At 48.8% G+C, this 12,245-nt stretch overlaps 1 protein-coding gene across 1 annotated transcript in view; it reads right to left on the reverse strand.

The window, feature by feature from the left end:
* Nucleotides 1-6,664, reverse strand: part of TEX2 (testis expressed 2) — a 110,707-nt gene extending 104,043 nt beyond the window's left edge. Inside the window, exon 1 of the mRNA XM_060081520.1 lies at nucleotides 6,531-6,664. The gene's annotated coding sequence lies outside the window, so the exon portion shown is untranslated. The remainder of the gene's footprint in view (nucleotides 1-6,530) is intronic.
* Between the last annotated feature and the right edge of the window lie 5,581 nt (nucleotides 6,665-12,245).

Here is a 12,245-nt window from a genome sequence, read left to right on the forward strand (position 1 = left end):
AAACCCTTGTAAGAAATTCCCAGGGTGCCTCAAGCAGTGTCCGGCTCTGAGCCCCAGCCCCGTCCCTCTGCTGTGTGATGCACCTGCCTCTCCCATCTTCATCCCCTCCTCCCCTGAAGCCAGACTTGCCACACACTGCTCCCTCCCTTGAGGTGCTCTTCCCAGCACTCCCAGTTGCTGGCTCCCTCCCTTTATTCTTTCTCAGGGCCTGTTCTTTTTCCTCAGAGGAAGGAGACTTCGCGATTATCACAATTTAATATATACAATGCACACGTCTGTTGACTTGTTTATTGTCTAGACTACGTAATGTGCTATGTGCCGGCAGGGAACACATCTGTTTTGCTCCCCATTGGATTTCCAATGCCAAGCACAGTGCTTGGCTCCAGCAGACGCGCAGATACTTGTTTAATGAGTGATAATCACTGTTCAGTCAGTCCTGTCAGTGGAAAGATTTTTTTTTTTTTTTTTCTTTTTGCGGTATGTGGGCCTCTCACTGTTGTGGCCTCTCCCGTTGCGGAGCACAGGCTCCGGATGCGCAGGCTCAGCGGCCATGGCTCACGGGCCCAGCCGCTCCGCGGCATATGGGATCCTCCCAGACCGGGGCACGAACCCGTATCCCCTGCATCGGCAGGCGGACTCTTAACCACTGCGCCACCAGGGAGGCCCGGAAAGATTTTTAAATTTTATATTTCAAGCCCCAAATGATAAACAGAACCTTTTTTTTTTTTTTTTTTTTGCGGTATGTGGGCCTCTCACTGTTGTGGCCTCTCCCGTTGCGGAGCACAGGCTCCGGACGCACAGGCCCAGTGGCCATGGCTCATGGGCCCAGCCGCTCCGCGGCATGTGGGAATCTTCCCGGACCGGGGCACGAACCCATGTACCCTGCATCGGCAGGCGGACTCTCAACCACTGCGCCACCAGGGAAGCCCATAAACAGAACCATTTTGAGGAACACTGCTTAAAAGACAACATTAGGTGTAAGAAAGGACTTAAAACTGAGTAAGAGAATGGGCAAGCTTATGTCAGCTTTAAGTAACAAATGTGAAATGAAACTCTTATGAAATGCACACTGTGATTCTGAAAGGTTATTTGCGGGAGCAATCCAAGCGGTGGGTTTAAATCTCAAATCCGAAATAAGGTGGTGACTGAAGAGGGCTCCTCTCGCCCAGCTCCATTCTCAACTGTTCAGATAAGCCAGGGAGGGGCTCAGTGTGTTAGTTCCCATCATCGTCTTGAGGGTAAAGCCCTTAGAACCAATCTTCCAAGCAAACCCAACAGACAAAGGTCGCCTGGTTGTTTCAAAGCCCACCCTGTTCCCCACCCCACCAGCTTCCCTACAGAAAGGTCAGATTCTTCTCTCAACAGTCCCACCTATGCTCACAGTGACCTGGCCTGTGGTTTTTTCACCAAAGAAAAACCAAAGAGGACTTAAGTCTTCTGCAGCTCCCATAGAGTTCGTCCTCAGGTTTAACAAAGTTCTCCCAATACGCAGCAGATGCTCTGAATGAGAACTCAGAATTTAAACAGGGGTCAGTACACAATAAAAGACTAGGAATGCATTACCCCAAAGCAGAGGGAAATCTCACTTTTTGAACTGGGAAAACTTCCAGGGCACATGGCTTGAGAAGATTCCAAAATGAGGCAGGGTACATCTGAAACAACCACAGAACTCATACTGGGGAGCAACATAAGCTTGAGTTCTAGTCCCAGCTATAAGCCCTTGTCCTCACTGTGTGATCTTGGACAAGTTACTTAACTTCTCTGAACCTCAGTTACCTCATCTTAAAATAAGACTGACACTAGTCTCTACTACTCATAGGATGATGTGAGGTTTAAAAGTAGGAACAGTGCACACAGTAATTCTCCGTAAATGATGGTTACTCATATAGTTATCACCTACCCATTCTTTTCTCTTTACAAAAGCACTAGCACAAACATCGACCTGAGACTACAGGAGTCATTTCCTTTCAACCATTTAATTTCTCAGATCCTTAGATTCATAAACTCACATAATCTATGACACTGTATTGGAGGGAGTGGGGGAGGAGACTAAGAAACCAAGTCCTCATTTTGGAAGAGACCCTCAAGATCCAGAGTAGGGAAATGATGTGCCCAAGACACACATAATAACAGGATAAACCCCCAGGACTGGAAACAGGTCTCTTAATACCAACTGCAGTGCTCTCTCTACCTCACTCAGAAACCCAGGGTTTCTGTGCTTTCATGACCTCCTAGCATCCCTCTGATGAATGGTACCTCACAGACACTTCACACAATGCAATTAAGCATTACAAGGAGTTTGGCAAGAGGCAACATGGAATCTTGCATAGAACCTTGAGGTGCTTTAAAATTCACGTATAAGAGTATTCACATCAGCCTACGTTTCCAAACTTCTTATAACGATAGGTTTTGGGTTTTTTTTTGCGGTACGCGGGCCTCTCACTGCCGTGGCCTCTCCCGTTGCGGAGCACAGGCTCCGGACATGCAGGCTCAGCGGCCATGGCTCACAGGCCCAGCCGCTCCGCAGCACGTGGGATCCTCCCGGACCGGGGCACGAACCCACGCCCGCTGCATCGGCAGGCGGACTCTCAACCACTGTGCCACCAGGGAAGCCCAACGATAGTTATTTTTAACTTGGGATTTAAAGTTGATAAAGAACTTAACGAACAGGCAGGACAAAGGGAGCTGTCTGTCCATGGCTGGTTAGCTCCTGAAGTCAATGCTTCTCATGCGGACAAGAGTCAGCCAAAGGACAGAGCTTCACGCAGACTGAAAAACGTTCCTCCAGTCCACAGATCATGGATTACTGCCTGGGCTCCAAGTGGCAAATCTTACGAGATGCTCCCTAGCTTTTCCCCAGAGCCACCTACCAGTTAACCATACGTTCTGTCATCCGACAGGAGCAACTGTTACTGGGTGCTCACGCTGTGCCAGGCACACGAGTGACTTCATGTAATCCTCACAACTACCGATAAAGAATGTACTACCGTGGTTCATAGGACCTAGAACCCCACTGACTATGACACCATTATTTTACATAGGAAAAAGGAAGTTACTGCCAACTACAACTTAAGACCTCACAGATTATACGATACTTTTCAGAAATGTTAAGATGAGACAAACTGTGCTGCCTTAGCGTTGTTGAAATGTGAATATTGTCCCATTTACAGATAAAGAAACTGAGGTACACAGAGAGAGAAAATAATTGCCCAAGGTCACGGAGCTGATGAGTGGAAGCATTGGGATACAGACCTGGTAAGTCTGGTCAACTTTTCATGGCAGTAAACTCAGATTTCTTGAGAGCCACATGAATTACCCAAAAACACACCTGGCAGAGAGGCAGGACACAATGGTGCGAACTCTTGTTCGACCATGAGCACATTAACTGCGGCAATTCTCTGAACATCTCTGAACCTGATCTTTCATGTGTCCAAGAAGGCACTGTGCTAGACTATAATAAACCGCCATCCTTCTTCTGGGAAAAAGCAATGTGGTACGATGGAAAAAGCACATTTGGAATCAGAAAGTCCTAGACTGAAATTCTTGTTCCAGAGAATTCCCTGGCGGTCCACTGGTTAGAACTCTGTGCTTTCACTGCTGAGGGCCTGGGTTTAATCCCTGGTGGGGGAACTAAGATCCCGCAAGCCGTGTGGTATGGCCAAAAAAAATCTTGTTCCACTATCTAACCAGCTTATTGCCCTGGGCAAGTTACTGAACTGCTCTGAGCCTCTGTTTCCTCTCCTGTAAATTGAGGCTACCAGCAACTATCTCACTTAGAGGGCTGCTCAGAGACGGGAAAGGATATATACACAAATAGGGAAAGCAGCACACGGCAGAGCTGGAATTCAACAAATGCTCTTTTCTATACTAGCCACCTTCTGCTTTGGGACAGAATCAAGGAACAAGCAATTCCCTGTGACCTCAGCAATCCCCAAGTGGGACACTCAGGAGAGAATAAGGATCAGACAGGAGAAAGCAGACCCTGAGGGACACTCAGGCAAAGAAAATGAACTGGAAGCACCTGGAGGACAGGGACAGTTGATGAACTTCCGAACTTCTCAATAAACTAACTGACAGGGGAACGGGAAAAAAAGAGAGAACTTAACACTATCAAAAGACACGGTCAATAGATATGAGGATGAAGAGATACCAATCCTGACACAGAAAATCAGTCTTGGAAGATTCAGTTTGATACCAAAAGTGATCTACAGCAGGAAGAATTTCCCCATTGTTCTGTTTTGTTCTTTCTTAAGTAATATTCTGTGCATTTCTCCCCTTTCTTTCTTCAAGAGCTTCAGAAAATCCTCAGAAGAGCTTTGACTTGGAGGGAAGGTGAATCATATGGATGTAGAAACAAATTCTTGACCTGTTTTTTTCTCCATCATACCCATAATGCCTCAAAGTTTCTGGCACACAGCCAACTCTCAACAAAAATTAGTTGAGTGAATATTTTTTGACTATGTGCCATTTCACTTTGACCAAAACTGCAAAACATCCTATATATTTATTCTACATAAAAGCCTAATAATCTTTCCTACTTCTTTTCCAGAAGCATTCTAAAACCATAATCTCTAATACACAAACGATACACTTGGTGAAAGCTATTTCTCCAGTCCTCTCACACGATGACATTCTACCAGCTCTTCAAACCTCCAACAAGGTCCAGCCCCCTCAGCCCCACCAAACTCCTGCACTTTCTCTTCCCCCTTCTCTGTCCAGCCCTCTGGTGCCTTGGCAGTTGTCTCAATTACCACCATCATCTGAACTGAATCAGTTTGTTAATCTCCTTCCTCTCAGGCACAGCACCTTTCCTGGAGATAAATGTGCAGGCAAGTCAAGTTCACCCACAGTCCTCCATACACCCACTACCCATCCCCATCCCAGCCTTCCCTGACACTCCCAGAGAGGCCCAGTGGACAAAAAAAAAAAAAAACATATAGCAAAAATCCCCCCCTACCCCCATCACCTCAGGAGGCTGCTTGTTTTCCATAAGTCTAGACCAATCACCAACTTTTGGAAGAATTTCAAAGAATCCTGAAATGATTTAAGGGTTGGGTAAGAGCTGATAGAAATGGCACTTTTGCTCTTTCAGTACCTCCTAGGAGATAAGCTTCACTGTGTCACTGAGCTCTAAACCCACAAACCTAGACTCCTGGGAATTCCCTGGCAGCCCAGTGGTTAGGACTCTGTGCATTCACTGTCCAGGGCCCTGGTTCCATCCCTGGTCTGGGAACTAAGATCTCACAAGCTGTGCATCGAAAAAGAAAAACCCACAAAAACCTAGATTCTGCAAACACTCCCTATCCCAGAGTTCAAGGATCATTTGCCCCTCCGTTTTTCCTTGTTGGTTTCCATATAAAAGTCACTCATTGTTTCCCTTCTAGCTTACATCAGGCTCCTGAAAGGACTCCTTTAAATCCTTTGATGAAAACCATCAAAACATGTGAAAGGCTGGTTCTTTTCCATTACTGTGCAGAGCAGCCCTGGTGTCAAGACCTAGAACTTCAAACATGAATATGGCACCATCCCTGTCTTCATGGAGCCCACGCTTTTCCTCCAACTCTGAAAAAGTATGCCCTCCCTGGGAAGCGTCTATTAAGACGTAGTGACAAAGTACTTCATAGCTTTGGAGGAAGAGCGAGGGTGGAAACAGACTTTGCCCTTACATTGGCTGCCGTGTAACCATAACAACCGATGGTTTAAGTAACCATCAACCCACCTAGGGGCTAAGTTTTCCAAAAACCATTTTCAAAAGGGGAAAACTCCCCTGCACCGACTCCCGCGTCAGCCGTGCATTCTGGGCAGCGTGCGAGGCGCAACTGAAGCCGACGGTTCAGTCCATCCCCGGTCCCACCGTTTCATTCGTGTGCTCACCGGCAGCACAGCCTCCGCCGTCACACCCGAGCTCTGGGGCAGGGCACCTGGCATTAGGCCTCAGCCCAATGTCACTTGTTAACCTTCCAAACCCCCGGCTTTCGGGACGCCGCCGCCTCAGGTCTAAGGCACGCAAACCACCCACTGCCACCCACGATATTCAGGAGCTAGAGAAAAACAACCCGAGGCGCAGAAAGCCTCTAAAAGATCCGCGTAAAAGTAACTGCGGTTCTCGACTTCCAGGCATTTCGCAACGTGAGCGCTGGGGGCGGCAGGAACCCGGGGCCCCATTCACAAAATTACAAGCTGTTTTCCCTTAGTTTGCTTGTGGACGGTCCTCCCCGGACGGGGCCGAGCCCGGAGCCCGTGGACCGCAGGCTACGGGGACCGGCCGGAGGGCACCTCCGGCGGGGTCAAGCCCAGACCCCCACACCGCCCCAAAGGAAAGAAGGGTGCGCCCGGGGGCGGCGCGGGTAGGCGTCCCTGTCAACTTAACCTAGACCGTGACAGCGGGGCGGGGCCCTGTAAGGGCCGGACCCCTGCGCCCCGCCGCGCTAACGGCCACCGGCCCCCGACCGTACTCCGGACCCTGAGGAGCCGGAGCCTTCTCGGCGGGCGTTCCCTCCACCGCCCCACCCGGCCCCGGGAGCGCTCACCCCGGATCCACTGGCTGCCTCATTGTACTGCGCCGGCGCCCGTACTCCACGGCCGCCGCAGCTCCCGCTACGGCTCGGGATCGGGCCACCGTCCTGCCGCCAGCCCTCCCCCGGGCCACCGGCCGCCCCGCCCCGCCGGCGGACCCGCCCCACACCCGCGGCGGCCGCCGCCAACCGGAGGGCGGCGGGGGCGGAGCAGGCCTCGCGCCAGGCCCGGCCAATCCAGCACTCTACAAGTGCGCTGAGGAGCGGCCGCGGAAATGGCCGGGCGATTGGTCAGGTCTGTTAAAGGGGCCGCCGCCCATGGGGCTGGGGAGAGGGGCGGCGGTGGGGTTACCAGGGAGAGCCTGGTGTGGGAGAGGTAAGATCTTCTCTTCTCTCCCAGCCTGGCAGCAGCGCTCTCCCCAGCACTTTGCATATTAATTTCCTCTTCCTGCAGCCTAGCAACAAGTGGAGACAGAACCTGCTTCTGTCAGAAGGAGAAACTGAGTCTACGAGAACCAAGGTCTCCCGCTTGACAAATTAACTCAGATTTGGGTTTAGAGGGCAGTCAGGCAAATCTGTTCCCGTCCAATCCCAGAAATTGGCTTACAAAGACACATTTTCAGCCTCCCCCTGGAGGATCTTTTTAAACATTTTTAATAGACATTCCGTGTGTCTGGAATGGGACTGGGGAAAGTATGCATTTTTCAACGCCCCTCTCCTGAGGCGATTCTGCTGTAGGTGGTACAAGAACCACACTCAGGCACGTATTTCAAGTCGATCATTGTAATGAAATCCAAATTCAACTGCCAAAAATAAAGAGAAAAAATTTTTTTTAAATCCTCAAAATCAGTAATACGGTTGGGAGACTTGCTAGTTGGGCTGGACTTCGCCTACTGAGAAACTCAGAACAGTTCCCTGAGTGGGTCATGCTGAGATCTGAGTTTGAAGGGCCCTGGGCTGGGATGAAGCAACAAGCCAGTCTTGTTTTCTGACTGGTGAGACAATGCTTAAATACTTCAACGGCAATCACACCCTTCCTCGTTGCCATCACCAGGCCCAGTCATTACCCCAGGAGGGTGCCTTGCCCTTCTGGAGCTTGGTTCCAAAGACATCAAGCCCTGCCCACCCTCCCAGACACATTCCTGTCCCCATCCCTGTGTCCCAGACACACATCTGACCCAGAAGTTACTGCCTCGACTTGAAAGTCAGCCCCTTCCACCTATTCCCCTCCTACGAGGAGCAAACTGATTCCAAAGAACAACCGTTTTTGTCGTTGTTGTTGTTTTGCTGTGATATCTGATAGGTGCTGTGTTTGCCAGGAACAGCTCGACACACACATTCATCAGCCTCGTCAGGATTAAGTCTCTGGGTTTCAGATATCACTGCCTGGGATCACCATTTGCTTCACTTGGCCTTCCCAAAGGAAAATGAATTCTTGTCTTAAATGGAAAGGGTTCCGGTCGTGGATAGCTGGAAATGTGCAACAAAGGCAGTTAGCACTAGAGAAACAGCCCAAAGCTTGTCTCAGCCACCTCTTAAAACCTCCACCTGGGCTGGGGGTGGGATGGGGAGGGAAGGAGGGTGCCTGGAGCTGCACCACCGCAAGGGTCCCCGGAAGCTGGCAGTGTGCATCTCAGAGTGCCCCCCAAACCTCCTTGCCCGGGCCAAGCCCTATATAAATATTAGATTAATTAATACAGTGTCAACCTTACCTGGAGGCCAATAAGATCTAGCACGAACCCTTAGAAGAAGACTTTCTTTCTGAAAAGTGAGAAATTTGGATGCTTTGAAAAATAAACATATAATAACATAATAATATTAACACGTCCTACCTTTAAGAGGTTTCTCTGGGCAAGACACTTCGTCAAGATCTTTGCACATATTAATTCATTGAAACCTTACAAGAACCCTGTGTGGTAGGTATGGTTGTTATTTTCTCCATTTTACGGATGCAGAAGCTGAAGCTCATGGAGGATTGGTAATGTGTCCAAGATCACAAGACTAGCTCAAGAGAGAGCCAGCATTCATGACCTCCTAACTGCCTGCTCCAGTGCCTGCCAAAATGCCCTTCCTTGCTGCCGGAAACAGGATGGCTAACTTCAAAAGGCAAAAGAAGCAAATATCACTGATCTTCACCAAAAGACAGCGCAATACAGCAGCACTGCCTTGGAGTTTAAGTTCCATTGCTCTAACTTACCACCTGCTTGATCTTGAACAAGACATATCATTAAATTCCTTTGAGCCTCTGAGTGCTTGTCTATAAAGTGGGATAATAACAAATTCTGCCTGCTCGGGCTGGCATGAAAACCAAATCAAATAAAGAATATACATAAATACATATGTACTTTGAACTTACAAATGAAGAGTGATTTTAGAGCTTGGCATCTGTGACTCAGTATAGTGACCAATGACAAAGGCCAGGGATTGTGATGCTAAATTTAGATATCAAACAAGATTCCTTACTTTGTCCCCCAAATAGCTGATCTATAGGTACAATATGTACAAAGTGAACTAAATCTTTTCTACCTATAGAAGTCATAGAAATTCAAACCCAAGTTATTACTCTGGCATCTGCCTCCCTCCCCCGCAACCATCACCCAAGTCTCTCTCTCAACCCAGACTCCAGCTTAAGCCTACAGGTTCCAGTATACTTGATTATTCCCAATTATGGCATTTCAAGATAATTCTTATTTTCTCATGAAACTTAAACCGAAAAAAAAAAAAAGGCTGTACGATTTTTTACTTCCATTTTTCTTTTTTGGACGCACCACCCAGCATGTGGGATCTTAGTTCACCGACCGGGGATCAAACTTGTGCCCCCTGCGCTGGGAACATGGAGTCTTTACCACTGTACCACCAGGGAAATCCCTGCTTCAATTTTTTGACATTGCATTGCACTCTTGGCAGGAGAAATGGTTATGAAGTACACAAAAACAAAAAGTTGATCCACTTATACATCTAAAAAAAAAGGGTTAGGGGTCCATGGTGCCACAAGCTGCACCTTTAACAAGCAATCACTGAGAGCTCAGTAAGTACCAGGTGTTGTGCTGAGTACTGGGGATGGAAATGAAGACAGTATTCGTAAAAAAAAAAAAAAAAAAAAAGTACATAAAGATGGCCTTTTAGCACTAGATCTAGCAGAGAAAGACTGACAAATTGATAGACCATTATAGGCTTCCACAAAGTTAAGCACAGGAGCTATGGCACACAGAATAGGCATTTATAATTGCTGGGGAACCCCATAGTGTTTTAGGGGTGACCAGATGAAGGCTACTAAGAAGAGAAACCAGGGCTTCCCTTGTGGCACAGTGGTTAAGAATCCGCCTGCCAATGCAGGGGACACGGGTTCGAGCCCTGGTCCTGGAAGGTCCCACATGCTGTGGAACAACTAAGCCCATGCACCACAACTACTGAGCCTGCGCTCTAGAGCCTGTGAGCCACAACTACCGAGCCCGTGTGCCACAGTGACTGAAACCCACACACATAGAACCTGTGCTTTGCAACAAGAGAAGCCACCGCAGTGAGAAGCCCACGCACTGCAACAAAGACCCAACACAGCCAATAAGTAAATAAATAAATAAAATAAAATAAAATACATCTATTTAAAAAAAAAAGAGGAGAAACCAGAGAGGTGATTTTAAAAAAACAAACAAAAAAATAACAAGTAAGAATGTTGTCACCAAAGGAGAAGAGATTGGAGAAGGAAGAAGCAACATATGCCTTAGAAGGGTCCAGTTGGGAGAGATCTGAATAGTGCACCTTGGGATTTGGAAATCAGAAGGTTACTGAGGCCATTGACAGAAGCAGTTTAGGTGGGGCTGGAGATGCAGTGTCTCCCTAGAGTTGGGCTGAGAAGAGCTAAGAAACCAGAATGAAGAGGCCGGGCAGGAGAGGACAGGGTCACCAGGAAGCCCACGGAGACAGGGGAGCTGCCCCTGGGGCGGAAGAGGGTTTGCTCTTCCACTTAAGCTGGTTGCAAACAAGAATGGGTGTGGGTGCAGATTCATTCATAGATGGAGGGCAGGAAGTTAAGGAAATTCCTGCTTGCTGGCTTCTATTATTTTAACTCTACTCTAAAGTGAGAGGCAAAGTCATCTCTTGAGAGTGGGTGGGAGGTAGTAACAAGGGCTTTGAGGGAGTCATCTCTTGAGAGTGGGTGGGAGGTAGTAACAAGGGCTTTGAGGGAAACAGTGAAGAACAGGAAAAGCCACTGAGAGGAATGAAGGAGGGAGCTGCCGATGGAGAGGGAGAATTCTGGGCAGCCCTGAGGGCCCGTGCATTTGAGGCATTCCCAGGATCGGAGTCGGATGGATGGTTATGTGGGGCTCAGCAGCCAGGCCCAGGTGTGGAGAATCGGAGTCAAGAATTTACAGGGTCAGGAAGAGGAGAAATACAAAACAGTGCAGGTTACTGACAACACGGGGGTCGAAGTGATGGATCATGTGTTCGAAGTTGGATGGAGATAAAAGGAAATCCAAGGGGGTGGGGAGCTGCCCCAGAGGAAATCTGTGGGGCAGGAGAGATGAGAAGAACCAGGCTTTGTGTCGATTTGCAGTGGGATGGGTTAGGCGAGGTTTTCACAGACGAACTATTCTGAGTGATGACAAGGTGCGGCCATACAGCTGGAGTTTCTAAAGACACTCGACTCCTGGATTTTCCCTCCTCTGGTTCCTCATGGAGAATGATCTGAGGCCGTGTGGCCTCCAGTGCTTTCTGTTCACTCTGCACCACCACTGGGCTGACTCTGAGATGACGGGGCTGGGAAGAGCATCTTTCTCCCTTGTTTGGTTTTCCTTCTAAAATAAAAACCTGGGAATTCCCTGGTGGTCCAGTGGTTAGGACTTGGCGCTTTCACTGCCGGGGCCTGGGTTTAATCCCTGGTCAGGGAACTAAGATCTCACAAGCCACACAGCATGGCCAAAAAAAAAAACAAAAACAAAAACCTGTTCATGAACAGAGGGACTCCCACCATCGTCATGGAGACATGAGCATTTGTGGGAAGGGATACTGGAGGGAAGTCTTCCAGGGCTTTAGAAATGCCTCACCCAGTGGGTTGATACGCCTGTGAATAATTCCCGGCCATCACGGAGCAGCAAACAGCCAGCTGATGTCGATTATTTACTTGCTAATTAGCATGTGAGACAGGAGGTTATTAAATAGAAATGTCTCAAAGCTCTGTCATTCCGAGGGAGGGCCACTGGCAGAATGGTGGCTTCCAAGTGATGTGGAGCAGGGCCAGAGTGAACCTCTAGGAAGAAAGACTGACATTTCCCGCCCTTTCCCCGCTGACTCTCTGCCTTGCCTCTCAGGGCCCTCCCAGTGCTCTCCACGCAGAGAATGAATCCATTGTACAGAAGTCACTCCCTCACTTTCCCTCTAACCTTGACATCACCTGCCATCCTTGCTGCCTGCCAACCACCGTGCCCTCTACTCCACGTCGGCACAGGAGATTCAATCTCTGGCTTGCCCAGAATCACCCTGGAGCACAATGTTAACTCCAGGGATGGAGGGTCAACAGGTTCTGGCCCCAGCCCTGCACCATCTCTCCTGTCCCCTTAAGTAGCCGAAGTGGGAGGGCTCAGCTGGCCTTTTTTTTTTTTTTTTTTTTGGCCACTCGGCTTATGGAATCTCAGCTCCCCAACCAGGGATTGAACCCAGGCCACAGCAGCAAAAGCCTGGAATCCTAACCACTAGACCACCAGGGAACTCCCTCAGCTGGTCTTTTAATGA

This window comes from Mesoplodon densirostris, chromosome 18, assembly GCF_025265405.1.
Source record: "Mesoplodon densirostris isolate mMesDen1 chromosome 18, mMesDen1 primary haplotype, whole genome shotgun sequence".
Lineage (NCBI taxonomy): Eukaryota > Metazoa > Chordata > Mammalia > Artiodactyla > Ziphiidae > Mesoplodon > Mesoplodon densirostris.